The following is a 20503-nucleotide window of genomic DNA, read 5'->3' as shown; positions in this document are numbered from 1 at the left end:
AAAAGGAGGTGATAGGTGACAGCCAACATGGCTTCACCAAGGGCAAATTGTGCCTGACAAATTTGGTGGCCTTCTATGACAGGGTTACAGCATTGGTGGATAAGGGAAGAGCAACGGATGCCATCTACCTGGACCTGTGCAAAGCATTTGACACTGTCCCACATGACATCCTTGTCTCTAAATTGGAGAGACATGAATTTGACAGATGGCTCACTACAATTGATAAGGGATTGGCTGGATGGTCACACTCAAAGAGTTGCAGTCAACAGCTCAATATCCAAGTGGACATCAGTGACAAGTTGCATTCCTCAGGGGTCAGTATTGGGACTGGTGCTGTTCAACATCTTTGTTGGTGATGTGGATAGTGGGATTGAGTGCACCCTCTGCAAGTTTGCTGATGATACCAAGCTGTGTGGTGCAGTTGACACGCTGGAGGGAAGGGATGCTATCCAGAGGGACCTTGACAGGCTTGAGAGGTGGGCCCATGCAAACCTCATAAAGTTCAACAAGGCCAAGTACAACACCCTGCTCATGGGTTGGGGCAGTCCCAAGCACAAATACAGGCTGGACGGTGAGTGGATTGAGAGCTGTCCTGAGGAGAAGGACTTGGGGGTGTTGGTTAATGAGAAGCTCAACATGACCTAGCAACGTACATTTGCAGCCTAGAAAGCCAACTGTATCCTGGGCTGCATCAAAAGAAGTGTGGCCAGCAGGTCAAGGGAGGTGATTCTCCCCCTCTACTTTGCTCTCGTGAGACCTCACCTGGAGTACTGCGTTCAGCTCTGGGGCCTCCCACATAAGAAGGACATGGAACTGTTGGAGCAAGTCCAGAGGAGGGCCATGAAGATGGTCAGAGGGCTGGAGCACCTCTCCTATGAGGACAGGCTGAGAGAGTTGGCGTTGTTCAGCCTGGAGAAGGGAAGGCTCTGGGAAGACCTTATAGCAGCCTTCCGGTACCTAACAGGGGCCTACAGGAAAGCTGGAGAGGGACTTCTTACAAGGGTGAAGGGGTAATGGCTTTAAACTGAAAGAGGGCAGATTTAGACTAGATATAAGGAAGAAATTTTTCACTGTGAGGATGGTGAGGCACTGGGACAGGTTGCCCAGAGAAGCTGTGGCCCCATCCCTGGAAGTGTTCAAGACCAGGTTGGATGGAGCTTTGAGCAACCTGGTCTAGTGGAAGGTGTCCCTACCTATGGCAGGGGGGGTTGGGACTAGATGATCTTTAAGGTCCCTTCCAACTGAAATCATTCTACGATTCTATGATGTTTTTTTTTCCTTCTGAAATATTGATCAAGCTTTTAGTTACCATGACTAAATAGTGTTATCTCAGCATATAAGGATCAAAAGGGGTTTTATTTAATGTAAGTAAACATGCAGGAATACTGGCACAACATACCTGGGAAAAAAGAAATTAGCATTTTGATGAAACTTGGAAAGTTTGGTAGAATTGAACAGATGTATGTTGAACGTGTTTTAAAAAAGCCGACCCAAACCGTAAAACCAAAAAACCCCCAAACAACTACACAAAAACCCCCATAGATGATGCAAGGACATCCTAATGATCTCACTTTGTATTGAAGGCCTGAATGGTTGTAGCTGTGAAAATCACATGCACAAGGGAACTGAACAAGGATGTACATTGGTATCCTTGTCTGGTTTGCTTATGCATGTGATTACCCTTATTATTTGCTCTGGTAATACAGTTGTCTGCTCAAAATTTAGAGATAATTAGGTAATTAAAGGAATGTATGTAGAAAAGGCTACTGAAAATTAGCTGCTCATGCCAACAAACATGGTGGTATTTGTGCCTGAGCCAAGACCAAGAACTAAGCTGTCTAGTGTGAAATTGGCAGTTCTGGAAATTTTTCTGGGTTTGAAGATACTCATGAAAAGCTTGAAATGGTCGTATTGGATTTAATTATCAAACCCAGAAGGTAGTATCCATGTAAAGGTTACTTTGTTTTCCTGTTATCAATGTGGTATGATAAAGAGTAGGACGTTGTTTACTGTCACACAATTTGTCAGCTTTTGGGTCAGTTGAAAGGAAATCAGTATTTCTATTTGTCTTACGCTGTTGTAAATAGAGATATAAGTATATGTATGTATGTATTTATGTGTATGGGCTTATGACCCACAGAACAAAATGCAAGAATAGTAGTATTAACAAGGGAATAAGAGTGGGGGTGGGGGGTGAGTTTTTATTAGTGCTAGTGTTTAAATATTTGCATTATGCATTTCCTCTGGCTGGATAACTGTATGGTTAAGTAGAGCTATTCTTCATCATCTTCTGAAGTGTACATGAGAAGGATGGAGAAGCAAAAGCACAGAAAGACACCAACTTTTGAGTGTTTTCCGAATTAGTGAAAAATGTGTTGTATTATGAAGAGTGATAGGTGATAATACTCTTATAGCGTTACTACAGTTTATTGTAGCTATGAATCTGTCCCAGTGATGACAGTGTTTCTGTAAACTATGTCCATTATCCTCCTTCCAGCTCTGGACAGGGGTTCTGTTTAGCTGATATGAAAAACGTTGGATTTTGATATTGGGTAGCAGTGCAGAGAAAACGGCAGACTTGAATTTTCAGCTGTTCTGAATGGAAAGGATTCAGCTTCACATTTGTATGCATGAAAAGATTTGTAAGGTCTAACGGTTGTGCATACAAATATTTTTCTCATATTTACTGTGTGCTAAGTGTATAAAATTAAGAATTTTTTTTTTTCTGTAGCTATTTCATTGGTATTTCTACTTAAGTATAAAGAGGTATTGCAGTATAAAGTGGGAAGTGGTGCTGCACTAAGTATTAAATTAAATACCACTTTGAATAGATGTGAAAAATTAGCTGGAGCTTCCAGTATCCATGGTTTGAACTCCTTGCATCCCCACTTGACTGTTGCTGAATGGGTCTCTTCGACATAGAATACAACAAACATGTCTCTCGACGGTGCTACTTTCAAGTAAAGCCTCTGTTGCAGCAGCTAGCATTTAATGGGGTGGGACTTACGACTTTATGGAAGTCAGTTCATGAGAGGTGAATTTATGTACAAACCTGGGAGGATCAGGGAGATTGATAATGATATATTCACAGGGTAACTGTCAGGAGGGACAGGACTGCAATATCGGGGATAAATGAAGATCTTGGCTCAGCAACATAATACTTCACAGAGTGACAGCAAAAATAAGATGACAGAAAAGATTTATATTGATCAAAAGAAATACTAGCCTTGGGCTAAAGGAACAAAGGGATTAACAAAAAGTGATGCAACTGGCATTCAATGACTAAATACTGACATGATTCAGTGGACATACCTTGGAAAACCTGTGAATTCATGTGTCAAGGAGGGGGTTTGATGGCTGTATTAGTACTGAAGTATTCTTCAACTGGATGTAAACACAAAAGGAAAAAGGATGCATAAAGGGGCATGTGAGATTATGTACTGAGCTCCTTTCCAGTTTTTCTTAGACTATTGTGATGATACCCCCCATGTCATAAGTTGAGGAAGGGCTACATTAACTTCTGAGTGCCATGGAGACAGCTTTCTTCTGTGGCTGTGCTGTGTGCATGCAGGTTGGCAGACCTCCTGCCCACCAAACAGATAGCTGGACTTGCCTTCATAAAAGATGTTCCAGTTCACCAGGTTTAATGTGCTGTGTTAGTGTGCTTATATTTTATGAGAGTTACACATGTTACAAGGAGAATTGGGGCCCTTTGTGTAAAGACAGATAGATGGCCATTATCCCTACTATAATTTCTATGGCTGGAGTTGCACCTTATTACAATAGTGATACACTAATAAAGCAGGAAATGTGTTTTTCCTCTCAGAGGAAAGGGGCGATCACATCCTGTTGCATCACCTGGGCGTTCAGCGGTATGTTGTCTTGGCATACACATCAGCTGTTCAGTGACGGGTTCACTGCTCTCTCTGGTCATCTAGTAGATGAAGTAGTACTCTGTGCTCCCTGTAAGCTTCTGAAATGAAGGGCTCCAGACTCTGTAAAGTATTCTGTCTGACTTCTGCTACGTCTTAGAGGAGCAACAGCAGTTTAGTAAGTAAGTGTATCAAAGATAAGGTTTAGCTAACTTCAGGCAGGTGAGCTGTAGGTGAACAGCCCTTCAAGTGCTGTTGGATAACCAAGCCTGAACTGTGATAGGGAGGAGCACATCAATATGAGGATGAGGAGAAGATGGACAAGTGTGTTTGAAGTAGTCTTGTCTTGCTCAAAGGATACTGTGAAGTAGTCCTCAGGATGTATAAATTGGCAAATCCATGCAAAGTGAGATTTGTCTCTAAGCTTCTATTGTACTAGAATTTCTGTCCTTTTTCAGCAGGTTTTTAGGATACTCTGGCTGCTACAGAAAGCAGCTTAGATTTTTGCCTGGAATTTTCAAAGAAAAGAAACTATCACTGGAAGAATTTTGTGGCCTCTGAGTGCTGAACTCCTCCATTTTCTATATCAGTTTCAATAGCAATAAATGAACGAAACAATGTCAGTATTGCCTGAAGAGATCTGCTTTGCAGAGGACAAGTCTCTCGTGATATTCACACCTTCAGTATCAGTTTTGTTTGCATAGCAGGCAAATGGCAGTAAGAGATGGGAATGTGGAATGTAGCTGGCCCGTAGCTTCTTGAGGGGTCGTCCTCTGTGAAAGTACCTTTTCCAATCCTATACGAAGAAATATATCACCAAGGTGAGAGTTGGTCTGATGATTGTAGTCAGATCTTAAGGCTTTCTGAACATAGTCCAAAAACATGGCAACAAGCTTTGACTATAAAAATTTTGTTGAGAGAACTGTTTCATGCTTTGAGTCCTCCCTCTGCATGCCCGCCCTCCGCCCCCTTTTTTATGTCCTTTTAGAGTATTTAAGTTGAAAATAGCTCTGCTTGGAATTTTCTTCTTCCTACAGCTTTGCAGCTTCCAGAGTCCTCAATACTGACTTTGTTTTATCCAGTTCTTAATTTCTTCAGCACATTTATCTTTCTGTTCAAAAGGAATCATAGACCACAACTAGGAATTTTAACAATCCTTTACAAGACCCTATGTTAGAAGATGACTTCTGGTGCTTGCTGTACACAAATATTCAGTAAAGAACCCATGAAAGGTTATCTTTCTAATTTACAAGAAACAGTCTCAGAACCTTTATATTTTGCATTTCTTTTCCCATTTAAATTTTGGTACTGGAGCAATTGAATTGTTTTCTGATGAAGTTCAATTTGGAGCCTCTTTTATTGTTTTTCAGAAACTTTCTTTTCATGACAAGTGGATCTGATTTTCAAGTTGTTTAATTTTTTTGCCTCTTGGTATAATAGATAATCCAAATACCACGCAATATTGGGACAGCGTTTTTAGCCTTCTGCAAATAGCATTTCGTTGAGCGAATTCTGCAAAGCAAATTGTTTTGCTTGTCCAATTTGTCTTGTGTAATACATAGTTAAACTAAAGTTTAAGGGTCACTTGTTCTTCCCATCTGCAGCCTGTTTTATAGTTTAGATATAGTAGCTAGTTTGGAGCTAATTTTCAGTATATGCAGAGCTTTAACCATGAGACATATCCTTGTCTGATTCTTAACTTCAGTTTATTTTTTCTTTGTGGAAATGAAGCAAAATGTAATATTTACTTGTTTATATCTCTAGTTCATTATTTTCATCTTTCTTTAATTTGTGCTGTAGCATCTTTTAATCATTCTTGTAGGGTGTGCTGGCTTTGCTGCAGAAGAAAACCTGTCAAGACTGGTTTAATACAAATAACTTGTTACTATTTCAGTCTTATCCCCAAAATGTTTAATGTTACTGGGCTATACCATTCTCTGTTACATGTAGTTAGGAGATTTGGAGTATGTTCCAAATCTTAAAGATGCAGTTATCAGCTCTGGGTGAGCAGCAGTTCAGTCTTGGATTTGGATTATAGGCAAGGTAGCTGTTGCTATCACTAAGTGCAGTAAAGCTGCTTGTGATCAAGGCAAACACCTGTGTTCCAGCCTCTTTTTCTTTTGGGGTGAACAGAAATCTGGCCTCAAGGTCTGAGAATGGATTTCTGTTCTGATTTTTGTGTTTTGCTATTGTTGATTTTTTTGGTGATGTTCACATCTTTTGGTATCAGTTTCTTTTAATAGTAAATGTCTAATGCCTCCACTACTTTGATATTTTCTCCTCTCTCTTGATATGAGAAAAAAGCTTGCCCCATGTCAGACAACTTTCTTGCAACTTCAAATCGGTTTTCCCTGGTTGCACCTTGTTAGGTGTTATTAGGGTTTGCCATGGCAGAGGGAATACATGTTTAATAAAACTGTTTCCAGAATTATTCTAATGTTCACTGATGATGGAGGGCATGCAAATGAATAGTTACACAACCCAGCATTGCTCTAGTTTTCTATTAGCAATAAGGGAAGTAAAAGAAATCAATGTCTGATCAACGGAAAAGGACCAAATTGGTAGAAAAAGACATTTTGAACAGATATATTTGAGATCATTGTGAGTGTGGGAAAGTAAACCAAATAGATAGAAGCTATTTATTTCTTTTGAAAATCAGTTTTTCTAGAGATGTTTGAAAATCTGTAGAAGGCGGACTGGCTAAAAGGAAAATGTCTTAAGTTCAGATCTAATCCTGTAGTTGTTCTTGGTCAACTCAAAACATGCATGTTCCTTTGAGATCACAAACTTTGCAATCTGCTATGGATAGTCTGTCTCATGTTGTTATGTTTCGGTACAATGATAGGTATAATCTTTTCTGTACATATTAATTTTAATTTTTTAACATGACATTGCTAATGAAATATTAGTTATAAAAATACTTTTAAAATAACAGATGCTTCATTTTGTTTCCTATTCCGTTTCTTGAAGTTTGGAAATTGAAATAATTGTCATTGACTTGCATTTAACGGGAAGTTACGTGGGACAACTGAGCTGTCCTAACAACTCTGTACCAGTGACAGGGGACCTGTTACTCTGCTCTCCCCGCTCTGGCATGCATTTAACCCATCCCTGAACTAATTCAGCTTGTAATGTAACACAAAGTGTGCATTATGTTGGGTTTGAGTGTGCTTTCCGAAGGGCATGCTGGGTTCCAGAGCTGAGCAGAGGGACCATGTCTGGAAGGACAGGGGTCATGGAAGAGGAATTCCAGGGGTGGAGAAGGATTCCCCTTTTAGAGCCAAACTCTGAGCTTGTGCAGCCATCCTTTGTAACTTCACTCTTTAGACATTCACGTAGCGATGGAGTGCAGCCGTGTTTGTGCTAAAAGTAGTGAAAGGCAAAGGACTTCTTATATTAGATGCTGATTTCTAGTTTTCTAAAATATGGAAATTCTGTTGATCAATTTTTCAAAAAGCTCATGTGATTGTATGTACGTTATGGGTCAATTTAATCTGACACTATCCTTTTAAGAAGAAACCTCTCATTTTCTCGCTAAAATTAATTATTGTTTCCTGCTATTTAAGCTGTTGCTGAACAGATTAAATCATGTAATTTGATTTTTTTTTTAAATCTTTTTTTGCAATGAGGGCAATCTAAGTGAATGGATAGTTTGAGGGGAAAAGATTTGCTAGACTACTCTATCAGTGTTATCTTGTATTCATTTCATACTCCTCTCAATATAACAATGAAACTACTTCATTGTGTAATTTCCATGCATCTCCTTTTGCCTTTTTTTTTCCCAATTCTAATACCTGCTTGCTATTGTATTACAAAAGAATCAAGGAACCAGTGTATTTGCATGAAGGACATTTTAAATTCTAATGTCAAGGGTCATTAGTCATTTTTGTTGTTTTACCTATAAAGCTCAATTTCTGCATACAGGAAAGACTGTGGGGTAGGAATCCATTTTGGAAATAACTCTTTCAGATTGGCCTTTCACTTTCTGTGACTTGCCAAATGCAAATTAAAAAGAATACTAGGTCAAAATAGTTCACATATATTTGAATTTTCTGCATCTGTTATCCATAGCATTCGTTTTGAGAACTCATGTTGTCATAAATGTCTCCCACAATTTATATGCCTTCTATTTTTACAATCCTTTTTCCTTCAAACTTTTTTTAGTTTTCCGATTGCACATTTTTCCTGGAAAATTACCTTAAAAGCTTTTTTTTCCCCTTATATTGTAAATCAGATATACATATATCAGCTTATTTGAATTAGTTCTCGGGTTTTTTTTTCTGAAGATAGAAATGTATTTGTTCTTAAATGAAATTAGACATTACTTAGTTAATCACTAAAAGGAGCTGCATGCATGAAAACTTATAATTTACTATCATTACTGTATTTTTAGTAATAAAAACAAAGCCACAGAGGTCGGTTTGTCAATGGCATGAATGGTTATAGATTCTGATGTTTTTAGTAATGTTAAAGCTAATTAAGCACAACTTTGCTGTTCTTAAGAAAGGTGCAGGGTGATCTTAAGTGTGTTCATTGTTGGCTGGAACCAAGTGCTGTGGATTCCTTCTACATGCTGCTGTTTTTTAAAAGTTAACCTGACTTATTGTTCAGTTATTTATCTGCCTGGTTAACTGCTGATGGCTGTGGCTCATAAGCAAATGGATTGCAATTTCCATGTTAGCTGAATAATGTTGATGCAATGTGATGTTTCTGAGCAAGGGGCAAAGTTTCAGCCCAATGTTTGGTCGTCACCTTGGAGCATTATTCCTGTCATGGACTGAACCTTGCTATTTGTCTCTGTGTTGGAACTCTGGGTGGATGTGTATTGAAGCTGTCTGCAGAGCCATTGACTCTTCTTCAAGTAGAGAAGTTGATACCTTGTAGTTTGCCTATATTCAGGGTGAAATAAAGAGAAACTAATTTTTAAATAAAAGCTTATGTACATCAGATAAATGCGTCTCGAAGAATAAATGTTTACATTTAAGTTTTTTTTATATAACTTTAAAAATAAAAATCAAACAACAACAAAAAAAGGGTGTTGGAAGTCTTCACCTAGCTTAGTGAGCAGAAAATTTAATAACTGATTATGAGTTAAATATCTGCTACCAGTGTAAGCTATCAAATGGAAAGTAATGTATTGAGCATTAATTGACCTTAATTGCTTGTGAAAAATCCCAATGCACTCTTTTCAAGCTATATTAACAATTTAATACTGACTACAAGTTTACTAAACATAAGAGGCAGAAGAGAAGTGATTTTATAGGTAAGCAATGACATTTTATTTTAGCAATTTAATGAAAAAAAAAAAGAAAAAGATGTATATAATACTCTCCAGTGCTTCACTATGGAGTGGATTAGCATCTTTGTGTAGCAGACAATCATTAATTTGTGTTGTAAACGTTACAATATTACGCATTTTTCTTTATCTACAGATGATATTACTGTTTTGCTCATTGGATATGTAAATACATTACAAAGGACTTGATACACTTAGCTACCATTTTGTATTCCATTGTAAATAAAGGCATGTTATGCCTAATTTACTTTGTGTTATGAAGATTAAGAAATAGTATAGAACTATAAATAAAAACATACGCTTTCTGGGAAAGGTGAAAAGTGCAAATGTTTTTTAGTTTAAAATTGGTTAAAGTTATACAGAGATAATATGAATGCATAGCTGTGATTTGTGGAATGTATATTTAAGAATCCAGTTTCAGGCCTCAACATTTTAATTACTAATTTGAGGGGAATAAGTGAGAAGGGGATAATATTAATATGAATATGCTGTAAATAAATTGGGAGTTCATTGCATTTGCTTACTCTTTAATGGAAGAAGCCAATATCCCGTAGAAATAGCAAAGCTTTGCTTCAGTCTGTGGACCAGTATGCTTTATGGGGACACCACAACTTGGTTATTCCAGTTTGCCAAAAAATATGGAAAGCTGCTTTCCTCTTTCATGTGATTCTACTGCATGGAAAATTTCTTATTTTAGAGTCACAAGGAATTAAATCAGGAATTCCCATCCCCTTACATCAATTTCTTTTTTAAATATCCGTCTATAGAGTTTTCTCTTGGAGAATTTCTTAGTCTCCTTAAAAATGGCTGCTTTCAGATCCTGTTCTGTGGAACGATCATCAATATGAACTCCTGGGGATCGGTAGAGCCCAGCATGGTGATAATAAACCAGCTTAAGTGTTTAGTATGCTAACTAATAATAACTTATCCTAATTTCACACTGTTTTACTTTATTGAGAGAGGACCTGACTGCATTGTGATTCTGTGAAGGTTGGGACTTTGGCTTAGAAGGATCAAGAAACTTGCTGTTCCCTTCAAATGTTGAACAAGAATAAACCCTCTAGATCGTGCTAATACTTGACATTTTTCTTCCTGAGCTAGAGGACTCTTATCAGAAAACACATCTGCCTTCATACAGTCTGAAGCATAGGAAGACTCTCTTCATATTGATTATGGGGTTTTTTCCTTGTTACTGATTGAAGAATTTGTTTCTTGAGGAAGAGAAAATCATAAACTTTCCCCTTTATTTACCGCTTGAACATCTAGACTTCTCAGAATTTTCCCTTCCAGAGGGTTCTTCAGAGCACTTTTGGAAATCTGTAGCTAATCACTTTGGTAGTGTTCTTGCAGTAAGCATGATGTGAATAATGGCACAGGTAGAAGTTTTATTGACTTAAAAGTAACAACAACAACAAAATAAAAAGGAAAATTCAACATTATGCTCACTTTGTAAATACAACTTTTTTTAAAAAAAAATTTATTTCAATGGCCTTTGGTTGATTTATTTTGAAATCAGTGAACTTTGGATCAAACAAAAAATCTTCTTTCCTCCTGTCTAAAATGTGTTTCTTTCCCCTTCACTGATGATCTTTATGTGGTTTTATATACATGCTACTCTATCTGAGCAAATTCCAGAGCATCTCATAGTGCTGCCTAGGGAAATTTTATCAGCATCAGGATAATATTAAGAGGAGGAATCAAGCAATTAATTTCTTTCAAGGTAAGATCAGCATATCTGACTAGATATTATATTACTATGTGTAGCAAAATTTCAAAGTTAATTTAGACTATGTGAAGTAAAGTCATCCTTTTTCAAATGCATGAGAAGAGATGATTAAATTCCAGATTCCAGTGTAAATTAGCTTCTAAACATAGAGGTTTGCAGCTTGAATTGAATCAAAGAGTGTTTCAGAGGTTCAGAGTGTTAACTATTTGCTGATGGCTTTGCTTGATTCATTTCTGGAAATGATATCTCACTGGGGTTGTCCAATTCACAGTATATAATGGATTAATGGTTTGGAACTTTATCTATAATTCTTTGGCTTTATGTTTAAACAGTTCATAAACTCTTGATATCCTTTTTTTCCCTCTTGAATTCATTAAGAAAATACCATAAAGGAAAGCTAGCCCTTTCTTTTTTTTCATATTTTATTATTTAGAAAAATGCATGATTATATCAATATTCTAAACCACTGTAATGTAATAATTTAAGGACTTAGGGGAAGGAAGAAAACACAAATCAGTCTTTTGTTGAATCCATTCTGTTAAGAAGAGCTAAAATGGACAAATTCATCAAATGCCTCATGGGTAGGGTAGTTACCTTTTTAAGGCTTAGAAAGCTAATATGCCTTTCCTTTGCAGGTCTTGCAAACTGTGTAATACTGTTACCATGGGTATGGCAGCTGCTTGAATACAATGCAGGGCAATCAGTGTTCTTATTCTTTGACTTCTTTCATTTACTCTTTTAATACTAACCCTAATCCTAAAATGTGTTCTACAAAACCTGTGATTTCAGTATTTTGAGCTGGACACAGCTAGGTCTGTCCATGTTTCCTGCCATGACCTGTTGTCTTGAGATTTATAAGAGTGATTCTGTATCATTGTATTCACAAGGAATTCTGCTCAATTTCCAGTGCAGTGGTTTCCCTCTCTATGCCCTCACTTTTGTTGGTGCTTTGTTGTCATATTAAACATTTCTGTTTCAATTCAGTTGGCTTAGATTATGTGAAATATTCTCCTTCATGACAGCAGTGGCACACCTCAGCATTCTGTCTGACAGCAGTAATTTGAGATGCTTTTTAGGGACCGTACCTGGTCCCTATCTGTAGTCCATCCTTCTTGTCTTTCTAGCATCCGCAGTAGTCATCTTTGGTCTTTGTCTGGCAGATCTAGTTCTGGTCCTTTAAATAATTAATGCAATTTCTAATTTTTTAGAAATTATCTTTGCAAATTCTAGCACATTCTTTCCAGCTCTTCTCTTGATGCCTTCTTCTCAATGGCAACATAAAACTTCTCTGCTGATTAGTTCTATGTGAACTTGGTTTTATCGGTCTGTGCTCTCTGCGTACTTCCAGGGTGCTTTCTACTCTTTCAGTTAATAAATAATGCAGTGGAGTTAAAGTATGGGCACCAAACCTAAATCTAAATGAATGCTTTTTCAGTGTGGATAAGTGAGAGGGAACACATGAATACTGAAATCGGAAAAAATGGCAGGAAGAAATGTTCAATTTAATTATTCCCTTTGGGTACACCAAGATAAAAAGTTTTTAAGCATAGAATGTGTAGTTTGCATTCCTGTGAAAAGGTTTACTTCATTGGTAGATGATATTTACTAGCTCATAAGTATTAATAAACATTTTGAAACATTTTGACACTTCCAATTTTCATGTTCCTTTCATTACTGTTCCTTACCTCTCTCTTTAAAAAAAAACCCAAACCAAAAACCAACAAAAACCCCCCAAAATCCAAGGGGAGCTGACTTTTCCAATATACACCATGTTTCCAACATTAGCAAGTTGGAGACAAGCCCCATGTCTGTGGAAGCAACTGTTCTTCAAATATTTAGCTGTTGGTGCATAAGTACATCTGATTCAAGCCAAGGAGGCAAAGGGTCAGCTGTGGTTTCTCAACATTCTCGGAAGCATCAGCTCTTGCAGGGCAACAGTTTTTGGCTTGGTAACACCAAGTGTGAGCTAGTCAGTGGCTTCTCTGACCTTAGTTTTCAATTCTGGAAATTATACTTCGGCAAAGAATCCATATTATTAAGAAATTGAGAAATAAACTAAGCTTGGTATGTTTTTTTTTCATTCCAAATTAATAGTAATATATTTATCCAAATTATCTGTTCAGAGCTATCTGCATTTTACCAAATAATTTTTACTCTTTCCTCAAAAGCAGTATCGCTTCTTATCTTTTTTTTTCCTCTTGAAATTCTAAACTGCTGGGAAGCAATGTGAATAATTGATACCTTTTATTACTCATTGTTCATTGCTCTTGCATAAAGAAAAAAATTATCTTTTATAGTTTGCTCTCCTGTGTACTAAACTGGCTTTAGGCATGCAACAATTAGCAGCTATAGAGACTACCATTTCTAAGGAAGTTTTTCATTTTCTGACTATCTTGATGGACCTGCATTTTTAATTAACAAGTCAACAAGCACTAGTGTGGTAGTAGTAAAGCTTAGGTGAAACGTAATCAGCCAAACCCATTTTAATGAGTGTAATTACTCTAGAGATTAATCTGTCTTGATGTAAAATGAAAGTGCTAGGAAAAACAATTACTATTTGTCGTGGTTTAACCCCAGCCAGCAACTAAGCACCACGCAGCCGCTCACTCACTCCCCCCCCACCCAGTGGGATGGGGGAGAAAATCGGGAAAAAGAAGCAAAACCCACGGGTTGAGATAAGAACAGTTTAATAGAACAGAAAAGAAGAAACGGATAATGATAATGATAACACTAATAAAATGACAACAGCAATAATGAAAGGATTGGAATGTACAAATGATGCGCAGTGCAATTGCTCACCACCCGCCGACCGGCACCCAGCTAGTCCCCCGAGCGGCGATTCCCCGCCCCCACTTCCCAGTTCCTATACTAGATGGGACGTCATATGGTATGGAATACCCTGTTGGCCAGTTTGGGTCAGGTGCCCTGGCTGTGTCCTGTGCCAACTTCTTGTGCCCCTCCAGCTTTCTCGCTGGCTGGGCATGAGAAGCTGAAAAATCCTTGACATTAGTCTAAACACTACTAGCAGCAACTGAAAACATCAGTGTTATCAACATTCTTCTCATACTGAACTCAAAACATAGCACCGTACCAGCTACTAGGAAGACAGTTAACTCTATCCCAGCTGAAACTAGGACACTATTCCACTTCCCTTGGAAGATACAGCTGTTTTCCTTCCAGAATGTTTTAGAAGCAGTTAGAATTTAGATGTTACAAGCTTCTACACTAGGAGCTAGTCAATATTTAAGGCTTATATCCAGCACAGATTTGATGTCAGGTAAAGTATAAAACAGGACATTGCAATTCTTCTTTTCAAATGTATTAACATTAGTTCTGGTTCCAGATAAGTTCATCTAAAAAGAGCAAGGAATTAATTTTACAGGCCAGCTTGAGACATTCCCACTGGCATGTACTAGAACCCATTCAGTGAAGGTTTTGCAGACTGCTGTCACAGTATTTTTAATACACTTTAACCTTCCTTTGGCACAAAGATACCCTAATGCTAGTAGGCTTTGTATTTTCATGTAAATAATAGGATAAAAGTGAAGCTGTGTAGCCTTGGAAGTAGGATAAGGAACAGGGTGTCATATGTAAATTCTGTCTCCAGCTTTGTCGCTGTTAAGACTTTTGCCATGTTACTTATCCTTTTGTGCCTTGTTCAGTGAAAAAGGGATAATGACACCAGCTTAATATTGTGAAGTGTTTTCAAGATGAGAAAAACTTATAGTGTGGTGGTATTGCTTTTCTAAATGCATTACTGGTAAACTTCCGTTCTGAAAACAACTTTGATCTTTTGGGAGGGAACATTCTCAAATCTGTATCCTGCTTGCAAGACTTGGGGAACGACCATGCTTTGGGAGGTTTAATGAAAGCCTTATTTAAAAAGTGCTGCTACCACAAGAGCAGAGGGTGATCTCTCACCATATCACAGTGAATTAGTGACTGCTCCATTTTTTTTTGCAATGCTCTTTAATTTTTAGTGATAGGTTAAAGATTTTGAGAAGCTAATCTTTATGTGGAGATATTCAAGTTGGAAAATCCTGGATTAATTAATCATGCAGGGGTTTAGTTTGTTTAAGGAGAAAGAAAAGGACTTTGAAATGTAGCTGAAGGTAGCTGTTGGTCGTTACTCCCTAGCTTGCTTTCGTCTCTGCCATTCTGTTTTCCTTCTTAAGCAGTGATATAAGCTTTTGCTTTTAATGCCAAGCAGTATATTCATATATTGTGGAAATGGGAGTGTCCTTTCATTTCACAGATATGTTTATAGTTTAGAGAAATGCTTTACCTGTCAAATGAAGAGAATGGATGGATGGCACTTACCCACAACAACTGTTAGTACCAATTTAACAGCAACATCTGAATAAATATGGTTAGATACTATGAAGAAAATATTGAAATGCTTGTTCAGTGCTTGTATGCAGACCCTGATATAGGTCAGACTGTGACAGCTGAGGACTGTGATTTGAGGTAAGGTAGCAAAATTTTGTGTGCATTTGAGGTCTTTGAGCCATTCAAGTACTTTCTTCAGTGACTTGTCTTTTCCCCTATACGCATCGTTTAGGTAACATACTTCTAGAGGAGAATGAAATAGAAGCATAAAATATAAAAACATTTGAAGTGTGTCACTTGGTAAGGTGAATACACCTCAAGAAGTAGCATACTTCTGTCAAATATTATCCCAAACAATAACAGAAAACAGAAACAAAGAAAAGACGTAGCTACTATAAAATGACATCTTCGGTTGCAGCAAGAAGGGAGTTTGACATAGTACTTTAGTGATTCCTGAAATGCTAGAAATGGAATCCAAGTAAGTGTATTGATGTAGTGATTTAAAAAAAAAAAAAATTATTTTTTAAGACAGCAGAATACATGTGGTGCTATTTTCTGTAGGGTATCCTTTGAGTAACCTTTTCTGTTTTATACTTCATGCTGCCGGTCTCAGTATTGTAACTTGTTTTTCAAACAAGGCATTCTCAAATACCAGGTATATGGGGCCATGGACATCTCCAGAGCTGTCCCTCCTAATTTGTACTGTTCTTTTTTGTTGTGAAAATGAAATTGTGGCGAACTACCAAGCTTCCGTAAGCTTGAGTGTTTCACGGTATTTGTACTTGTGCTCAATGCCTGCAGGCAAACTTTATTAGAATCAGTTAAAAGAATAGAAAGCAGGAACTCAGGAATGAGTTCTTTTGCAGTACAGTTAGGTCTTGTCTTTCACCACTTCATGACTTTGTGGAATAATTAAGTAAAAACCAAAGACTCAACTATGATGCGTTGGAAGTAAAAGGCACATGCACAGAAAGGAGAATGAACAAACTTAATATAGCATAAGCACAGTATTATCTTCATCACACAATGAACTTTTTTTTTTTATGTCCTAGACTTTACCAGTTCATTCTTGTCATGGGAACACAATGCTGTTATCAACACAGCGTTCCCTAGCCTTCTTTCCAGAACATCTCAAGTTCATTATTTTCTGTTAAGATATTTAGAAGCTAAATTGAGCAATGCCATTTCATTACGAAATACAATGATTGGAAAGAGGGCAAATGGTTGTATCCTAAATCTTGTTTATCAGTTAATTCTTTATTATAGTATAGCAGCAATTGCATATGCAAAGTGGAATACTAATTACATTCTGCATTTCTGTATAACAGAGTAGTAGTTTTATCAATGCTATTTGGCTGCATAATGCACACAGCCCAAACTGTGGTACAGTAATAAAAATAATCTGTTTAATTTTCTATTAATGAATCTGCAAAATGGAATTATATTAGTATTTTCAGAACAAGTGGTTAATTACAAACATCATTTGCATATGCTGCTGTATTTATTTGTTGATACTGGTTACAATTCTGTTGTGGAGATTTTCTCATAGTGGGACATGCCAGGAAGCTAGTGTCAAACTGTTTAGATTTTAGCCCACATATCTCCCTTCTTCAGGATCCTGCACTAAGCTGGTAGTGAAGGTGTTCTGGGGGTTTGAGTTTTTGTGGTTTTTAATGGGTAAGTAGCGAGAAGAAGGTGGAAGAGACACGATGGGAGGTTGCTTTTTCTCATGCACAAGAAGGATTGTTTCATCCACTTTCTAGCTATAAAACAGATTAGGTCTCAAAACGGTAAGTTATCAAAGCTCATTTCTCTTGCGTCTCTTTTAAGGAGAGTTTTGCTGTCATAAAGGCACAGTGTTTCTGACAGTGCAGCAATTCAGCAGTTTGCTCTTGTAGGCTGGTTTTTATGCCTGCTTTTGTGGGAAGAGCAAAATGGAAGTGGGCTTGGAAAACCCAATCAGTCAGCAAACATAGCGTGACGCTTAATTATCCAGTCACTGTGTGTTTATTAGGAAAAGAAGCTAGGTGGTAGTTAAATATACCTGAAAGACTAGCAGCAGAAAGCTTCCTCCCCCAGTTCAATCATTGTCTTAGTGTATAACAAACCATGATAGAGAAGTGAGACTTATTCATTCATGGCCAAGGCTTTGTTCTGCAAAGGTATCTGGAATTAGATAATCAATATAGTTGTTAATGCCAGATGTTAACTTGTTAGGGAAAAGTACCACTGATTAGGTCTCCTTTGTGGACAAGGCAAAATTTAGTGCTAACTATAGGAAAAAAATATTAAAGTTTTAAGGCTGAAGTTCAGATGTGTTGACTGTCTCTTGAAAATAAGTGGTAAATCATCTCTTTGAATGTGTTTTTGTCTGCATTTGAGCAGACATTGCTTTCATTGTAACCTCAAAATTTCCATTGTTGTCTTGTTTTTATTAAACTTGGTGGCATTCCCTGTAGATCGTCATCTTCTGTAAACTCCAGTAAGGCTGAGAGCAACAAGCAAGTTTCCTTTTCATCTTTTACCCTTTAAGTGGTTCAGTATCTTGCTATTTTAAAACTATATCGTGCTGACAATAAGCTGCTAACCCAATTAGCAGTTTGCTTAGAAGAAGCTGAGCACCTAAATTATCTAGCTGCTTGCAAGTCTATCTTTTCATTGATAACTGAATACTAGATGCCTGAAGTTAAACGGTGTGTATCTGGGCTTACCTGCATTTCTCTCACTCCTGTTGTCTCTGGACTGAACAGTTGCAGCGTGTTAAACTTTCAGTCTCCACCTATCCTGCCCTTAAATAGGTATCATTTGATTCTTGTGTTATGGCTGCTTCTAGGGATACAGAAATTTTAGTATAAATGATGATTGCTTACCACGTCTGATGACGTATTGCTCACTGCAGTTCTCTTTTGATAGCTAGAAAAAAAGAGTATAGAAAACCCAACATAACCTGTTAGTGGAAATAAGAAGAGAACAAAATTGTAGATAACAAGTCAGCGTGCATCAGCTTCAATTCAAGCGACAAGTCCAGCTTACCTTGGCTACTATTCACTGTGCTTTAACTGTTCTGAAATGCCATCATTTCTTTTCTGATCTAAAGCTTCTCCTTTCCTTTGTTTTTTATGAAGCTATGTTTTTAGTTGGAAATTCCAAAGATAAACAAACAATTATCTGAAATATTATGCCATAAACTGCTGCAAGCTATTAGTTGCATACTTGCATTTGTGTTTTGCTTAGATTCATAATATCTGTACTGTCCATGTCCATAATGCTTTACATCTTCTATCAAGAAGAATATGCAGCAGCATAGGTAAAGACCCATAGTCTTTTAATAGTCTTTTTCCTAGCGTCAGTCATCAGTTGGCTCCTGACGTTAGCTTCCTCTCAATAGAGTTAGCAAGCAATGACATCAGATATCTTAATTCTTTGTCTGTATTCTTGCTCCTTGATTATTTAATAATCATTTTTCTCTTTGTTTGTCATCTTAGAGGAGAGTTGCAGTAGCCTGGGGATTTCAATTTCTTCACATGAAAAGTATATATTTGAGGGGGAGATGAACAAGATGCTGAAAACTCTGCCCCTGCTTTGCTCTTGATTCTTACCGAATCTAATGTAATTGTGCTGAAGTTGTACTTCACTTGACTCAGAATTCAGTTAACTTGACTGAAATTGCTTTGTTTTTCCACCCTGCTTTTTCTACCCTAATAAGCAGAATGAAGATTGCTGCTGTTGAAATATGTGCACTTTCTGTAAGCCACATGAACCCACAAATCTTTTTGCTAAGATTTGAAAAGTCAGGCATTAAGGGGAATCAGAGAAAGGGTACTAGCTGGTCAACAGAAAGTTTATCCAATTCAGTCTCATGGTTAGGCTTATTAGGCTTCATGTCTGCTTCTTTGGAAACAGACACTGCAATTTCTTTTTATCTGCTGTGGCTGTAGACTCATAGAGTACAGGCATTAACCAGGAAAATGGTCTGTCTTCAGTTTACGAGTTTAATCCGGATTTTTTTTAATGTTACTATGTGTGTCTTCATATCTTTCTCTTAGCAGAACTAGCATCTCACCTTCAGTTGCCCATTATGTATCTTCTGCTTGATCCAAATACACATATGTATGTGTAACTGTATATATATGCCTGCAAATACATCTATAAAAATAAGAGTATATTCCTCTGACCATACAATGAAGGAACCTGATGGGGGGAATACTAATAGGTGTGCCAAGGTTCATAATTTTCTTTTGTTGCCTTCAGGTAAGAGTTGATTGTATCATATGATTCCTTTGCCTTATTTACCCTGGCTTTTTTTCCTGGTCTGCCTGTATTTTGTTTTAATAATACTGGTAGTATAAGCGTTTTGTGGTGAAGGGTTTCTCTTGGAGGAGAAGTTCCTGTCATGAGCAAGACAGAGTAATCAACCTGTAGTGGATCTGGATATTGGCATTTATTTAAGAACAAAAAAGACTAGAGCTTTTACCCTCCTTGCTTATCACACCTGTTCCCTGCTAGCATTGTGTTCACTTGGTCTTGGCTTCCCTTCCCAGCTGGGACATCACTGCTGCTCTGGGAAGGTTGGATAGAAAGTTGCGTCAGTTTGTGTTGCACTGCTGCCTGCAGTTACTGGTCCCTGGGCATCCCCTGGCATTCATATCCATATCTGTCTGATCTCCAGGGTCTTCCCTTGCCTCCAGAATCATTCCTCCAGTCAGGATCTTGAGCTGCTTTTTTCGTGGCCCACTTCTAATACCACCACTTCTTTTGCGAACCCTTCTTTTCAACTTCCTCTAGTTTCCAGACCTTCAAGCTGCCCGGTTTTCCCAATCTAAACAGTCTATGTGCAAAAGTACAAAATGTCTTCAGCCTCCTCATTGGTCGTTCTGTCTCATGTGACTCTCTCAATCGGACGATTCAGGACGTGCCACTTGTATTCCAGGATTTAACAAAATTTCCAACCAGTTCACACTAGTTGCAAGTTGCAAGTATCAGGCTTCTGCTTGACAGTTTAGAAGTTCAGTTTTGGACATTCCCTCCCCACAAACGTATACATTCAATTATCTGCTGCCTGTTAGCGTTCACAGTATAAACTATTTTTTCCACATGCAGAAGTTCTGTATTTAAGTTGGTAAATCATAGCTTTCCCAAAGCAAGTTAGGCTTTACTGTTATTTTATTGTCTGTTTTTTTCTTCCCTTTCCAGAAGCACATGTCTTCTTAGGTTGCATCATTTTCCTAGTTCCCAAACAGATTGTAGTGGAGGGCAAAATTTTCATCCGCGCTTTCTGGT

At 37.6% G+C, this 20503-nt stretch overlaps 1 protein-coding gene across 8 annotated transcripts in view; it reads left to right on the top strand.

The window, feature by feature from the left end:
- FHIT (fragile histidine triad diadenosine triphosphatase) overlaps positions 1 to 20503 on the top strand; it is a 629655-nt gene that overhangs the window by 142881 nt on the left and 466271 nt on the right. The window contains exon 1 of one of the 8 annotated variants that reach the window (XM_030043302.2): positions 10720 to 10888. The exons of the other annotated variants lie outside the window; for them this stretch is intronic. The gene's annotated coding sequence lies outside the window, so the exon portion shown is untranslated. Of the gene's footprint in view, positions 1 to 10719; positions 10889 to 20503 lie in introns of those variants that run through there. 8 annotated transcript variants of the gene reach the window in all.

The sequence above is a fragment of the Aquila chrysaetos genome, chromosome 20 (assembly GCF_900496995.4).
Source record: "Aquila chrysaetos chrysaetos chromosome 20, bAquChr1.4, whole genome shotgun sequence".
NCBI lineage: Eukaryota > Metazoa > Chordata > Aves > Accipitriformes > Accipitridae > Aquila > Aquila chrysaetos.
The sequence above is the reverse complement of the archived record's forward strand: the minus strand, read 5'-3'. Positions and strand labels throughout refer to the sequence as shown.